Raw genomic sequence first — 16,474 nt, 5'->3', positions numbered from 1 at the left:
CCTTCCTGCCCAGACCGATTTTCAGCTTTCAGCGCTCTCACACTTTAAATGACAATTACTCATGCAGCACTGTACCCATAAAAAAACTGTGTCCTTTTTTCACACAAATAGAGCTTTCTTTTGATGGTATTTAATCAATACTGGGTTTTTTATTTTTTGTGCTATAAATAAAAAAAGACTGAAAATATTGTGAAAAAATGCATTTTTCTTTGTTTCTGTCATAAAATTTTGCAAATTAATAATTTTTCTTGACAAATTATGGCCAAAATTTATACTGCTACTTATCTTTGGTATAAATAACCCAAGTAAGTGTATATTATTTGGTCTTTGTGAAAGTTATAGAGTCCACAAGTTATGGTGCTAATCATTGAAAATTGATCACACTTGATCACACCTGATGTGCTGAAGGCCTATCTAATTTCTTGAGACATTAAAAAGTCAGGAAAGTACAAATACCCCTTTTTGGAAAGTAGACATTCCAAGGTATTTAATAAGGGGCATGGTGAGTTTTTTGAAGTTGTAATTTTTTCCCACAATTCTTTGCAAAATTAAGATTTTTTTTTTCTTTTTACAAATTGTCGAATTAACAGGTTATTTCTCTCACACAGCATATGTATACTTGCAACTTCACCCCAAAACACATTCTACTACTCCTCCTGAGTATGTCGATACCACATGTGTGAGACTTTTTCACAGCCTAGCCACATACAGAGGCCTAACATCCAAGTAGCACCGTCCGGCATTCTAGGAGCACAAATTACACATATAATAATAACAACCTATCGTGCTTTTGAAGGCCCTGGAGCACTAGGACAATGGAACCCCCCATAAAATGTTTTTGGAAAATGTGGAAAGAAAATAAAAATGCATTTTTTTTTTACACAAAATTTTCCATTTATGCAATATTTCTAACACATAGCATGTACATAGCAAAAATTGCACCCCAAAATACATTCTGCTACTCCTCCCTAGACAATGTCAGCACAGCCATAATATTGGTCCCGGTACACTGCAGACAATCATTGTACCACTCTCCAGCCCTTCATTAACATACTGCCTCTTGCTACAGCTAATATCATGCAGCAGGCAGAGGCATGATGGTAGTAAGTCAGCTGAGGGCCTCGGTTAGGTAAGACCTGGGGACAGGGGTAGAGGCTTCTCCCACCCAAATCTCTTTGAAGCCTCCGGACTCCAGACCCTTAGAGAGAAACCCAGAGAGAACCAAAAAATTGTTTTTCTCCATCCGGAAAAACAACTCTGGAGCCCCTCACATATGTGAGACCCCTGTGTACTACAGTAGCAGGGCGACAGATCAGTTCAAGTGGTAGGCAGTATCATAGTCGGTAAAATAAGCCAGGGTCAGTTCACATGCAAGCAATCCAAGCGGCAGGCAGAAGCGTAGTTGAAAAACAGGCACAGGGAAGCAATCCAAACAGTAAGAAGAAGCGTAATCAGTAAAACAAGCCAGGGTCAGTTCACGTGAACGCAGTCCAAACAGTAGGCAGAGGCATAGTGGAAAAACAGGCCAGGTTCAGTTTATGTGGAAGGCAGTGGCATGGTTATATGAGGAAAATTGGTCAGCACAGATGAAAACGGGGAAATGGGCTAGTAATTTATGGATGTATGATAACGTCTGAAGCATTCTCCAATGCACAAGCCAGGTTGGGAGGGACAGTACTGACAATAGAAGCTGGTACCCTTTTGCTGCATACACGGCATCTTTTTTGGCATCTTCGGCCTGCTTCAGACGGTGGAACGTAGTCTGGAAAGTGGCGCTCATTAAGTCGGCTAACAGCTTTAGAGCAAAGGTTTTCTGGGGTGAGTCCTTGTGGGTAGATGAAGGTCGTGACAGTTTCTTCAATGAATTTTAGGAAGGAGATGGGGCTTTCAGCGGATTTGGTGTAAATAACAAAAGCATTATAAAAGGCCAATTGAAATAAATAAATTGCAACTTTCTTGTACTAGAAACGGGACTTCCTTGTTGCTAAGTAGGGCTGAAGCATTTGGTCGTTAAAATCCACCCCCACCATGTAAAGATTGTAATCCTGGATGCACGTTGGTTTTTGAATGGGGCCTCTTCTTCTTCGAATCTCAACTGTGGTGTCGTTATGAATGGTGGACATCATGTACACATTTCTGTTATCCTTCCCTCTCAAGGCCAGCACTTCGTTGTTTCTCAAGGCTGCTATTTCCCTCTTTCTCATTCTTTTATTCACTAATGATTGTGGGAAGCCCTTCCTGTTCTTCCTGGTGGTTCCGAGGGCCAGGGTACAAATGTTTGAAAAGGGGCAGGCTGGTAAAAATATGTGGTAACCTTTCCTCAGCAGTGGGTACGCCAAGTCCCATACAACCTTTCCGTTTGTGCCCAGGGACTCATCCACACATATATTTTGATCAGGGACGTAAAGTTCTGCAAAACTTTGGGAAAATTTTTTTTAAGAGGGAGCGAATTTTATATAACTTGTCAAAATTTGGATGATTTTGGGGGACGGGGGGGCACTGGCTGTTGTCACTGAAATGAAGGAAACGCATAATCATTTCATACCTGGACCTGGACATTAGGGAAGAATATATGGGCATATGGTGTATGGGGTGGGTGGACCAATAGGCATGTCCTTCATTTTTTTTGTAACCCCCATGTTTATCGTGAGGCCCAAAAACATTTTCAACTCCTCCAAGGTCAACTCTCTTCACTCAAACGGACGGGAATAGGATGATTGGGGGTTGTTAACAATAAACTGCTGGGCATACAGATTAATTTGGTCCACGATGAATTGCAGAAAATTGTTGGGCAAAAATAATTGGAGAAAATCAATTAATGCGAAATTCTCTGTATTGGCCTGCACACCTGGCTGTGCGGTAAAAGGGGGAATATTTGCTGATCCCGAGTTGGAGGGCAGCCATCTTGGGTTGGCAAGAGCATCTGGGAGGTGGGTAGTGGCCCTGGCTCATTCCAGTGCTGGTAGTAGGGGGATTTGAAATTGGGAGTGATACCACAGCGCTGGTGCTGGGCCTGGGCATTCGCTCCTGGGGTGTATCGCTGGTGGCAGTGCTGGTACTGGGCATAGGATCCTGGGGTGTACTGCTGGTGGCAGTGCTGGTACTGGGCCTAGGATCCTGGGGTGTATCCCTTGTGGCTGCCTGGTTTCCAGAGCGCTGTGCCCTTTTAGGAGAGATCCATTCTTCCTCCGAGTCCATCTCTGATCCGCTATTATTAGTGACTTGAAATTCCAAATCGAATTTGGAATCGGATTTGGATACTGATGAGAGTGCCCCGGTGCTCTCAACAGTCATAGAGAGGATCTGAAACACCTCCTCGCTGCTGTATATCCTTTTTGACATTCTGGCTGTGATGGGCTGTGCGATGGGTGACGGTTGACTGCGGATGATCACTGATGGGTGGCAGGTGACTGATAGGTGGCAGGTGACGGTCACTGATGGGTTGACAGATGACGATGACTGATGGGGTAACAGGTGACGATGACTGATGGGGTGACAGGTGATGATGACTGATGGGGTGACAGGTGACGATGACTGATGGGGTGACAGATGACGATGACTGATGGGGTGACAGATGACGATCACTGATGGGGTGACAGATGACGATGACTGATGGGGTGACAGGTGACGATGACTGATGGGGTGACAGGTGACAGTGATTGATGGGGTGACAGGTGACGGGCGATGGTCACCGATGGGTGACAGGTGCACCGCTGGCGGTACTGATGGCAGTCTCTGGTGACGGGTACACTTTATTGGTGGTGATTTCTGATGAGGTGACTGTTGGGTGACAGGTGCAATTGGGGGGGGGCTGATGACTGTATGGGGACAGTTTTTTTTTCTGCTTTTACACTGACAAGACACAGATCAGTAACTCACTGTTTCTGGCTCTGCTCTCCTCACACTGGAAACGGTGTGTGAGGGGAGAAGAGCTAGTAACAGTGAGTTACTGCTCTGTGTTTACATTTGTGATGGGCTGTGAATGGATTCACAGCCGATCACGTGGTAAACAGCCACTGTCATTGGCTGTTTAACACTGTCGGTGACTAGCTGTGTTCCTAGGGAACACAGAGCCACCGACATGACCCCGCTGCGTGCTCCCGATCGCGCATGCGCGGTCTTCTTCTGGGATGTAATACATTGATCGGCTGTGTGATTAGAACACAGCCGATCACGTGGGAAACAGCTATGCCCATTGGCTGTTTCCCCCCTGCCGGTGATGCGCTGTGTCCCGGGGACACGCCGCCACCGACAGTGCAGGGCGGCGCGCACACGATCACGCGTCTGTCCTGCCTGAATGTACCGCCGTCATATGACGACGGCCCAGAACAATGGTCGCACCGCTCCGCCGTCATATGACGGCGGGCGGGCAGCAAGTGGTTAAACTTATACCCCATCCCAGGTGCATTGCAGCAGACTCCGCCCCCTGGGATAGATATAAGCCCTGGTGTGCTATTGGCCAGGTTTCCTCCACTGTCCAATAAGAGCCCTCATTGGACACAGTGGGGAGACTCCCCAGACTCAACAGTCACACCTGGAAAAACATGACAGCCTAGCTGAATGATCAGGCCCCCCTGATAAGCAGGCAGGGCCACAATAGGCTTTTCCTAGCACCTACCAAGAGGGTGCTACATTTTTTTTGCGCTATAAACAAAAAACAACTGACAACTTAGAAAAATTGATCTCTTAAGACGTCACAGGAAGTGACAAAACACGTTAGATTGGAACGCATAGCATAACGACGTCACGTCAGGTGGAACGCAACCCGGAACCTCCGCTCGCCACTCTGCAGAGAGGACGTGCGGCTCGATACCTGGCCGCTGGACAGTCGTTTTTTTCTACTTGTTTTATATTACTACTTGTTTTTAACCCATTATTGGGGAATAAAAAACTTAATTTTACTACACCATCTGGAGCCTTTACTTTTTCCCACATATTGTTTGGCCTATACCCCGGCGTGAGTTATTTGGAAAGGAGGAATCCTATACCATCCCCCATCCCACTGGAGAATTAAAGGGGAACCCATCCCAGCCCGGGGGGCCAATAAAGCGTGAGTGGTCCTAATGCCATAAGGTATATGGGACCCATTGGATCTGGAAAATCCATTTAAGTTACCCACACCACGGTAGAAAAATTGATGTCACAAGAAATAATGGATATCCACTTTTGAGCCCCTATACTTTGAATCTACTGGATAAGCACATTTGCACAAGGACTTGTATTATTTGAACTGTCTGGTCACAACAGTCACCTATTTGGACTTGAATTATATCATACATTGTTTTTTTTGCCAAGTGCACTTTTAATTTTCACTAATGTTTATTGATTATTTTATACAACTATTTTTATCTATAATCAGTCATTGATGCAATCAGGTACTTAGTACATCTATACATCTGGTTATGTACAAGAACTTGATTACTATTTGAACCACTATTATTTCATATCACTAGGGGTACATTCAGCAAGCGCTGTAGCTAGCCTCACTGCCAAGGTTAGCTGCTGCTGCACCATTCACTTTAATACATTATCTATTTATTTTATTATATTTATATTTATTGTTAACACACTCTCCCTGGCGTGGGGAATATACCTTGGTATATTATCTCACATACAGTATATGGTCAACAAACGGTTAATAAAATTATTAGCATTAATTTTAGAAAAGAATTTAAAGCACTCGTATCCACCTCTGCGCATACATGCAAAGGCAAACATGCATGTAGGCCCGCATGTAAAAAGCGATTGCACCACACAGAGAGCAATAATTTTAGGGCCATCATTCATGGTTAACTCTACACTGATAATCTGTAAAGGCTTTTAACCACTTGAGGACCACCCACCTGCAATGTACTGCACCGGGTGCCCCGTACTGGCCTCTGCCATGCCATGCCCCCACCCACCGAGGTTTGTCAGCAGGTCCCGGACAATAATTCATGGCCAGGACCTGCTGATTGGCTGTGTTCAATCAACACAGGGCTCTGTACAGAGGGAACCAAAGAGATATTTAGTAAAATAAAGCTGCACACAATACACAAATTACATAAAAAACAATTGTTAGGCACACTTTTAACCCCTTGATTACCTGAGATGTTAACCCCTTCCCAGCCAGTGCCATAGTACAGTGACAGTGTATAGTATTGTCACTAATATCTGTATTAGTGTCACTGGTGATGCCAGTGGCAGTAAATCAGTTCCAACCCAGTGTCAGTAGGTGTCAGATTTCCCACCGCATTACCACAGTCCCACTATAGGTTACTGATCACTGCCATTAGTAGTATTTAAAAAAATCAAATTAAAAGTTCTAGTATATTGTATACACCATAGTTTCTAGGTGCTATAACTTTCACACAATATGCAGCTCATGACCCACTGGGTCGTGAGTGACAGTTTGGGAAGCCTTTTGGCTAAGATCAAGTGTAGTATCTGTTCTTATCAGTTGGTATGGGCCTCAGCTAGTACCGGTATGACCAAAACCCGGAGCGCCCAGACGTCCTTGGGGTATGGGGAGTAGGTCATCCGGGAAAGCATGTGGGCACCGCCGCCTTCTGATTTGAATGGGTTAAGCTGTTCTAACCAGTTTGAAGGGAGCAAGAAAGCCGGTCTGACTGGGTGGCTGGTGAAATTGCTCCTGGATGTAATGGGCTGAGGAAAAGGATGGCGATGGGAGGGCTTTCTCTCCTGGGTTTTGATTCTGGTCTTGCAAAAGGCCTGTCCCCAGTGGTAGGCAAGCTCTCCCTAAGCTGTCCAGGTTCCGATGTCTGCTGGTGGGGATAGGCTACACTGATCTGGCCTGAGGTCGGGGGCCAAAAATAAAGCCAGTGGTGTACGGGCTCCTGGGGTGGCAGCCCAGGGGCTGCCGTAATTCTAGTTGGTAAAGCACAATTCACGCACATTTCACTTTTGAGTTTTTTGGCACCTTGGTCACTGCACCATATCACACTTTTTTGACACCTGCCTCTTGGGATGGGCCTTTTGGCCAGCACCAGAGGAATTTTTTATTCTTGGCCGGGGGGACACTACCCAGCACTTCTCCACTTCTCTTTTCTGTTTTTCTTTGTTGTGTGTTCACGTTTGTCCCTTTTTTGTTGAATCACTGGCACGAAAAGTATGGCGTAGGTCATCGGGCCTGCCCTGAACATCTAGGGAGGGGGTGGATATGGCCTTCTGGCTTAGTTTGCACTCTCTCATGGGGTCTCCCTTCGGGGGAGCCCCACCAAGTACTTGGGGTGGGCTATTTCAGCAGTCCCCCTGGAGAACGGGTTCTGCCTGGTTTCGGCTGGGCAGGCCATAGTGAGTACCTCGGTCTCCGTCAGGAGTCTTGCGCCCCGGGGGGTCAGGGTTAAGGCCCTTCCTCTTCGGAGGAGGGCTATGTGTACGCCTTGTGCACTTTTTGTGTGTCTCACGTTTTGCGTGTGTGCACTTTTTTATGCACCGGGTGTAAGTCTTTTGAGTGTGTTTCACACACCATGGGCTAAGAAAAAAAAAAAACTTTCACACAATTCAATCAAAATACACTTTTTTTGTACCAAAGACATGTACCAGAATACACTTTGGCCTAAACTGATTATTTAATTTTTTTTTTTATTAGATATATGATATAGCAGCAAGTAAAAAAATATTTTTTTTATTTTTTCAAAATCTTTGTTCTTTTTTCATTTATATAAAAAAACATAAAAATCTATTAAAAGTTCTATTTGTGTGAAAAAACGATACACATTTTGTTTAGGTACCTAGTTGCATTACCACGCAATTACCAGTTAAAATAACGCAGTGCTAAATAGAACTGGGCATGAAGGGTAAAAAACCTTTCGGAGCTAAATTTCTTAAAAGTTCACCTAAAAATTTTAGGTACCGTAGTTTGTTGCATGGGCATGTGCAGTTTTGAGTCTTGTCATGTTTAGTAATTCTTTACTCAACGTAACATTGTGTTTTATATTTTACTAAAAAAAGAAAAAAAGGGAATTATATTGTGTTTGTGTGTACTAAAACTAATGTTAGTGTATTTTTCCTGAAAATTTGCATTTAAACTATGGTTGCGCAAATAAAGTATGACATAAATAAATCTCTACAACCACCATTTTATTCCCCAGGGCCTTTGTTTGCACAAAATCTATAAGCTTTAGCGGTTCTAAGTAATTATATAATGACAACTTTCTGGCGGTAGTAAGAACTATCTGTCCTGATTCATACAAGCATTTGCGCTGGTGTCTGTAAAAATACCATCATGTGTGGCAAAGAACCTGTCACTATGGGCAGTGACAGAGTCTAAAATTTAGGGTTAAGCATCTGTGTAATTAAGTCCCGCCTTGAAGTGTGTCTGGGGATGGGTTACAGTGATCACAAGGTACGCAAATCTGTATTGTGATAACTGTGACCAATCACAGTTATCACAATAGTACATATTGGCACATGAATGGATGCCATAAAAATGATTGCTTACAATAGTGATCATCATTAGTGTATTTGAAATCTATTATTGGACTGAACAGTGGGTAGGGATCTTCCCACTGCCATAAGCTGTCACTTAAAAGTAAGGCAGACTTGATGGGGAACTAGTCTCTCAGTTCCCCATCAGGCTCCGTCCAGCCCTAGTACAAAACCCTTCAGCCATACCTCTGTCAGTGTGAACAGCGCAGTGACTGGGGAAAAGCAAGTGAATTGTAGAAGGAATGTCTAGTATAGACACTCCATCCTTAGGGCAGGCACCAACAAATTTATGTACCTGCCTCAGAAAGGAGTCTGAATCAGGTGCAACTGAATTCTAAAGGGTGTCTTAGATACCCTTGATAGATTCCTCAGATTATCAGAAACAGCCTGAAAATAAAATGACACGTGGGCTGCACTCATAATGAGGACGGTTGAACTAAACTATGCCTGAGTTTGATTCCCCCCCCCCCCCTTCCCACTCCCCCTCCACTCATCTACACGCACACTGGACCATATGAAAATGTTCCTGGGACAAGCAGGGCCAGGACAGGGGGGAGGGGGCAGAAGAGGCCCCTTCCCCCAGGTGCTGGATCTATGTGCGGAGGAGCATGCATCCAGTATCTTCCTTCTTCCTGCCTCTCACTGACAGCAGTGACTGCAGTGCCACTCCTGCCAGCAGGGCTTTTTTTTTTTTTTCCATATGGATCATAGTGATACTTTGTACCACCATCTTTAGTATTAGCCCTTTGCTCCCAGCTTCTGACTAAGATCAAGTGTAGTCTCTCTCTCTCTCTCTCCCTCCCCCTTCTCCCCTTTATTTTATATAAAATAAATACATGATATCATGCATGTGATCCCCCCAAAATTCATACAAGGCTCTTTAGGTGTGGTATGGATTTTAGGGGGACCCCAATAAAAAACAGTGACATGGGGCAGCCCCCCAACTTTCATGCCGGAGCCTTTAATTCTGGTATGGATTTTACCTGGCCCAGTGATTGTTGGTGTCTGCAGGCAGAGGGCATTTGGGGATCTTAAAGCCCCCTTAAAAGGGGGCCTCTAGATACTGCCCCCCATGTGAATGAGTAGACATACATATGAGGCCTAATCATTTACAATAAAATAATGTACCTTAGAAATAAACACACCCAAATGTTTGTCAAGTCCTTTTTTGAAAAAAAAAAAAAAAAATCCCATAATTTACATTCATTCATCAGCAACCACATTAAACTTTTGTCTTGTATAATCATTGTGTCTTGGAGATGTTTACAAGTAATTTAGGAGTTTTTTGGGGTTAACGTGAGACTAATGCTCCTGCAGAAAATAATTAAATACCAAAGTTTTTCAAGGAATTTACATGTAGTTACAGGGTTGGTAAGGATAAATTAAGACACCAGTTCATCCAGTTCAACCTGTGTGGGTGTCGGTGTGTTTAAGTCAAGTTAAAACATCTTGTACATTGGATCTGTGAGTGGGCTGTGCGGGCTGTCGCTGGATCTGTGAGTAGCCTGAGTACAGGATCTCTGAGAGCGCACTGGGCACAGAAGAACCCTGCAGGATACGCTGAGAGGACACAGGAACTACAGGACACACTGAGAGGTGATAGGAAGCTGTGTAAGACTGGGCATCAGGAGCTGAGCTAGGCGGTGAACCCAGCGGTGATCAGCAGCTTTGAATTAGGAGCCACAGGAGTGAGAGCTGACGCTGCTTGAGAGTATTGTGGGAGTTGGGACTGAGTACTGAGGAATGTGAGTAACTGGGAATATTGTGAGTACTGAGGACTGAGTAACTGGGAGCATTGTGAGTACTGAGGACTGAGTAACTGGGAGCATTGTGCATACTGAGGTCTAAGTAACTGGGAGCATTTTGAGGACTGAGTAACTGGGAGCATTGTGAGTACTGAGGACTGAGTAACTGGGAGCATTGTGAGTACTGAGGACTGAGTAACTGGGAGCATTGTGCGTACTGAGGTCTAAGTAACTGGGAGCATTTTGAGGACTGAGTAACTGGGAGCATTGTGAGTACTGAGGACTGAGAAACTGGGAGCATTTTATATACTGAATACTGAATAACTTGGAGCATTGTAAGTACCGAGAGCTGTGAATACCTGGGAGCATTGTTAGTACTCAGGTCTGTGAGTACTGAGGACTGTGAGTGGTTGGAAGCATTGTGAGGATTGAGGGCTGGGAGTAACTGGGAGTTACTGGGTGCATTGTGAGGACTGAGTGATTTATAGCATTATAAGTACTAAGCCCTGTGGTTACTGAGGACTGTGAGTAATTGGGAGCATTGTGAGTACTAAGGACAGAGTAACTGGGAGCACTGTGAGTCTTGAAGGCTGTAAGGACTGTGTGTAATTGGGAGCATTGTAAGTACTGAGGCCCTAGTAACTGGGAGCATTGTGAGTATTGAGGACTGTGAGTAATTGGGAGTATTGTGAGTACAAAGAACTGAGTAACTAGGAGTATTGCACTGAGGTAAGTAGCAAGAGTAACAGGGAACATTGTGAGTTCTGAGGACTATGAGCAACTGGGGAACATTATGAATACTGAGGACACATTGTGCATACTGAGGGCTGTGAGTAGGGAACTGTGAGTACTGGGGCACTGAGAGAGTGGAGGCACAGGGAGTAATTAGGCAGGGAGTACAGGGGCAAGTGGTCAAGTGATCAGCGAGCAGGAGCATTAGGAGTGGACACCAGAGGTTGTGTGAATGGGAGCATTGGAAAGAGCCCATCCCACAATGAGGAGGAGGAGCGAACACCAGGTGGCATGTGGTCAGTGGTCAGAAGCAAGGGTAAAGAATTAGTCAGCTGGGACAGGAGGAGAGGAGGCTGGTAATCAGACAACATGTGGGGAGGCGCAGTGTGGTGCGGCAACAGTAAACATTTAGGGTCCAGTTGTAGAGAACAGAACTTGTAATAATGTAAATGTTCAGCAATTCACAACAGGAGCCAAGCCCAGGGAGAAGGCCCCTGACTGAGAACACTCAGAGAATACAACAGCGAAATGTAGTAAAAGCAATAATCACAAACCAGGCGCTCCTGGGATGCCTGTAGGGTGGAGGAATAGAAGTAAGCCTGTGAGGCTCCCCAGCGGTTGTTCTGCTGTTAGCCAACTAATGGCTCAGTAAAGAGTTTCGCACCCAGTGCAGCCATTGGAAAAAAATCCAGTCCAGAAGTCAAAGCAATAATCACAAATCTGGCACTCCTGGGGTGCCTTTAGGGTGGAGGGATAGAAATAAGCCTGTGAGGCTCCCCAGCGGTTTTTCTGCTGCTAGCCAACAAGCATAGGAAGGGTGCTGATATGGACAAAAGTACATGAGGAAGGCAGCGCATGAACCACACCGGGATGCAATGGATAAGGAAGTCAGGTGAACATCCAGTATAGAAAGGGTTAACAGTTTATTGGTATTGATAACCGAAAAACAAAGTACATAAAATGCTTACATCCCCCTGGGCTGGAGTGGACAAGGGGACCTGGCAGCAAGCAACAAGAGTGCAAGGAGGTCAGTCTCCCAGGACTGCTGAGCAGTGTGTGCACAAAGCCGTAACACCAGCCGGTGTGAGGATGAAAGGACTCTGCTGTAGTTTCGTAGTAGTGACATCAGCCGGACAGTCGCCACTTACGGGGAAATACTAGGAACCAGGGTGGAACACAAGCTATATGGTTGCCATGACTACATGTTTCGCGCTATGCGCTTTATGTACTTTGTTTTTCAGTTATCAATACCAATAAACTGTTAACCCTTTCTATACTGGATGTTCACCTGACTTCCTTTTCCATTGCATCCCGGTGTGGTTCATGCGCTGCCTTCCTCATGTACTTTTAGCGAAATGTTGTAGAATAGGACTCTGGCATGGCGAAAGCCTTTGTCTTGAGAGGTTCCAGATAAATAGGGACAGGAGAGTAGGACACAGGGGGCCCTGTAATCAGTGATTGGGAAATCCCAAACAGCTTGGGAACAACTTGTGCTCAGAATAAAATAAAGTAGGTAAGAAAGATTAATACTAAATTGTGTAAAATTTAATTCCTAATCATCTTGGATTATCCCCATTACATTAATGGGTACCATTTCCAATGGGAATAGTATCGTGACTCGGTCCACATTATGTGCCCATATATTCGTTCCTTGAACAACCATGCGAGGGCAAATACTGCTTGGCAAAATGTGGGAAAGTTGTTTCCTTGGAAAACCAGATCCTGAATCTAAGGAAGCATCATCAACCTGAAAGGGAATTTGGACCGTACCTAGCAGGTGCTGGCAGGGGCCAGTACAGTGGGGGGTTGAGATGTGGAGGTGCAGGCAACAGAACATAGTAGTTTGGTGACAGTTAGTTGGAGTAGAGGCAAAAGCGTTATGGATACCAGTCCTGAGCTGACAATTCCCAAATGTTGGGGATATCTGTCAAGGAGTGGGATTGCTGGAGCAGAGTGTCTCACCTAGCTGCCAGGGGAACAATTCCTCCAGTGAGGATGGGGGCAAGGTTAAAGGAAAGAAATACAGAAACTGGTGGTAGGGGGGCTCAATTATTAGAAGGATAGATAGGGCAATCTGTGACAAAGACAGTGATCGCCAAACAGTATGGTATTTACCAGGTGCTCAGGCTTGGCTTATCTCAGATAAGATTGACAGATTGTTGGGTGGGGCTAGGCAGGACCCAGCTGTCATGGTCCATTGTGGTACCAATGACAACGTTCGAGGAAGAGGGAGTGTCCTAAAAAATTATTTGGGGGGACTTAGGGGCTATATTAAAGAAAATAAAAAAGGTCCTTCAAGGCAATGTTCTCAGAAGTACTGAAAAGACAGAAAGAACCTAAATGGGGAGGGCACAGCTCTGTTGAGTGAGAAGATGGTCAGAATATTGGAAGAATTTTTAAACTAGGAGGTGGGGGGAAGGATCAGAGGAAGAGATAGACAGCAGTGAAGGAAGGTCAGAGGGTATTACTGGGGGCAATAGTAGTAGTGTAACTAAAATACATAAACCTAAGATGGGAAGGTTGGTAGAATCCAAATGCAGCCACAGCACAACTAAAGAGGAAAAATTATGCACCCGGAAGATAGAATGGAAGAACTGGAGCTGCTAATACACAAGGAGGATTTTGACTTTGTAAGAATATCTGAAACATGGTTTGACAGCTCACATGACTGGCTTGCAACTGTATGTCAAGAATGATTTGTTAGTGAGCATGAGGGACAACATTGCTAATGGGGCAAGGGAGGAAATGAAATCCCTGTAACTAGAGCTTCAAAGGAAAGAAACAAATGGGAAAATAATAGTGGGGGCAATGCTTTAGGCTATCTTAAGAGGGAGGAGAAGTCTGATCTTCTGTCATAGTTAGGAATGGCAGTGTAGCAGGGCAATGTTAACATTAAGGGGGACTTCAATTATCCAGAGTATGTATAGTCCCACATCACTTAGTATCTAGGTGCCAGTAGCCATCATCCCTGTTAAGTAGGAAAAAAGGAAAACATCCAGATTGGTGGGAATATGTAGGCAACTGGACACCCGAACAGACAGTGATATTTTGTTCAAAACATAAAATACTTTATTGATTTTCACATTAAAAATACCAAAGAAAAATACACACACACACACACACACACACACACCATATATTATTAACCACTTACCCCCATTCCTACCAGGGGGTATTTTGCGATTCGGCACTGCGTGACTTTAACGGACAATTGCGCGACACTGTACCTAAACGAATTTGGCGTCCTTTTTTTCCCACAAACAGAGCTTTCTTTTGGTGGTATTTGATCACCTGTGCGATTTTTTTATCATGCGCCACAAACAAAAAAAGAGCGTCAATTTTGCAAAAATAGCAATATTTTTCACATTTTTTTATATGAAATTCCCCCCCAAAAAAATGTAAAAATCAAAATTTTTTAACATTTTCGGCCAATTTGTTTTATGCTACCTATGTTTGGTAAAAAAAATCGCAAAAAGCGTATTTTGATTGGTTTGCGCAAAAGTTATCGCGTTTACTAACAAAGGGAAAGATTTTTGTCATTTTTGTTGTTTTTTTTTTTTTAACGCGTAATGGCGGCGATCTGCGATTTTTTTTGCGGTACTGCGACATTGCGGCGGACAGATCGGACCCTTGACTGACATTTTTGACACTTTTGGGGTTACCAGTGACATTTCTACAGTAATCAGTGCTATATAAATGCACTGTTACTGTAAAAATACACTGGTAGTGAAGGGGTTAACTTTATTTGGGAGGGAGGGGCTGTGTGTGTCCCTAGGGGCGTGCTTTCTACTGTGATTGGCTGTGGCTTGAGCTGTAAGGACACTGATCAACGGATCTACATAGTAGATCCATGTGATCAGTGTCTTTACAGCGAGGAGAATGACAGGCAGCTTGTTTACACAAGCTGCCTGACATTCTCCCTCTCCCCCGCCGATCGCCGAGTGGCCGGCGGACATCGGGTCCGCTGGTCACACGCGCGGGGGGGTCCGTGACCACGCGGGAGCGGGAGCGCGCTTCTGGGGGCGCGTGCTCGCTCCCTAGACCCTCACAAGCAAGCAACGTAGCCCTACGTTAGTTTGCCTGTGAGGGGCTGACCGCCGACGTAGATAGTCGTGCGGCGGTCGGCAAGTGGTTAAGTTCAAGGTAATAAATGGCATCAAATTCTGGAAACGATGAACACTGGGGAAGAATGGGAGTGCTTTAAGCTCCATTCACACTTGAGCGTATCATTTTCAAGCATTTTTTCAGGCGTTTTTTTCAGGTGTTTGGAGGCAGGCATTGACATCTAACAAAAACGCTTGTAATCTGCCAAAAAAGAAGCTCATGTACTTTTTTGAGCTTCAGGCATTTTGCTTCAGGCAACAAAGCACTCATATGTGAACAGGGGCTATTGAAATGAATGGTTGGGCGTTTTGAGAATTCAGAGATGAGCTTTTTATGAGCTGAAAAACGCTCAGATGTGAACAGGGCCTTAAGAATATATTAAAGAATGGCATTAGCATGTGTATTCCAATAGGCAACAAACATAAAAAAGCTAACAATAAACCTGGGTGGATAAACTTTAACATAAAAAACAAAAGTTGAAAAGGATTGAAAGAGGTGCATGAAAGCCAGCCAGCCCCCAGTCTGATGTACTCACCCTCCAGTCTGCCACCAACCAAGTAGACATGTCTCATGATATAAATAAAGAACAAGGGTTTAGTTGACACGCATTTGCAAACGCATGTGTTAGCTGCAGGGCCACTACACTGCATCCTGTTTTACCTGTAGTCCTAACACTTTCTAATTTGAGTGTCTCCACAATGGTAGGACATGGCTGCTAAATGGATGGATAGGAGGCAGGTGGGAGGGAGCAGCCCAAACCTCCCCCCAACCCACCCCCATCCATGACTGGTCTAGTATCTCAAAACTCTAATAGCGATTTTGTAGCAATGGTACAAACTGAAAAGGACCAACTGAGAAGCATACACCTCCAACCCCTTGGCGGATGCAGTTTAAAACACAGATTGGGACTTTATATGAGGCATTGGCCTGTAAAGCACAATGCCTCCATCCCTAATTTCATAAAATATTTGGGACTTTACATGAGACAAGCAGGTCATGCTATTGGTCTCCATCCCTGTACATGAAAAAACTGGGGTCAAATCAGACTGCATCCACCAAAAAACGCACGAAAATCGCACGGTGGGACTTTAAATGAAGCACCAGCCTGTAGACAAGGCACCTCCATCCCTGGTTACATAAACAATGTCGGCTATGTGGGACTTTAAATGAGACACCAGAAGGTAGTTTTACTGCGGCAGGTCGGCTATGTCCTGCAAAATGACCTACCGGTAGGTCGCTTCGCAGGACCGCTAGCGTGCGTGCATGCTCATTGGCCACAGGGGGAGCCAATAAGCGGATCCGGCGGCCGCGATTGCCGCCATGCACCTGCGATTGCTCCCCGTGGAGACAGAGTGGTGGTCTGCCGTTGTAAGCATGACAGACCACTGTTCTGTCAGTTATGAACACAGGGATCCTGTGTTCCTCTTATTTAGGAACACAGGTCTCTGTGTTCATGCAGCAAG

General features: G+C 44.8%; 1 protein-coding gene across 1 annotated transcript in view; it reads left to right on the top strand.

Annotated features, from left to right (window-relative positions):
• The first annotated feature begins 9,978 nt into the window (after positions 1–9,978).
• Positions 9,979–16,474, top strand: part of LOC309549733 (cytochrome P450 2G1-like) — a 101,646-nt gene continuing 95,150 nt past the window's right edge. Inside the window, exon 1 of the mRNA XM_082250224.1 lies at positions 9,979–10,026. The gene's annotated coding sequence lies outside the window, so the exon portion shown is untranslated. The remainder of the gene's footprint in view (positions 10,027–16,474) is intronic.

The sequence above is a fragment of the Pelophylax lessonae genome, assembly GCF_965119305.1.
Source record: "Pelophylax lessonae genome assembly, chromosome: 3".
Classification (NCBI taxonomy): domain Eukaryota; kingdom Metazoa; phylum Chordata; class Amphibia; order Anura; family Ranidae; genus Pelophylax; species Pelophylax lessonae.
Note: the sequence above shows the minus strand (reverse complement) of the source record. Positions and strands in the feature narration are given on the sequence as shown.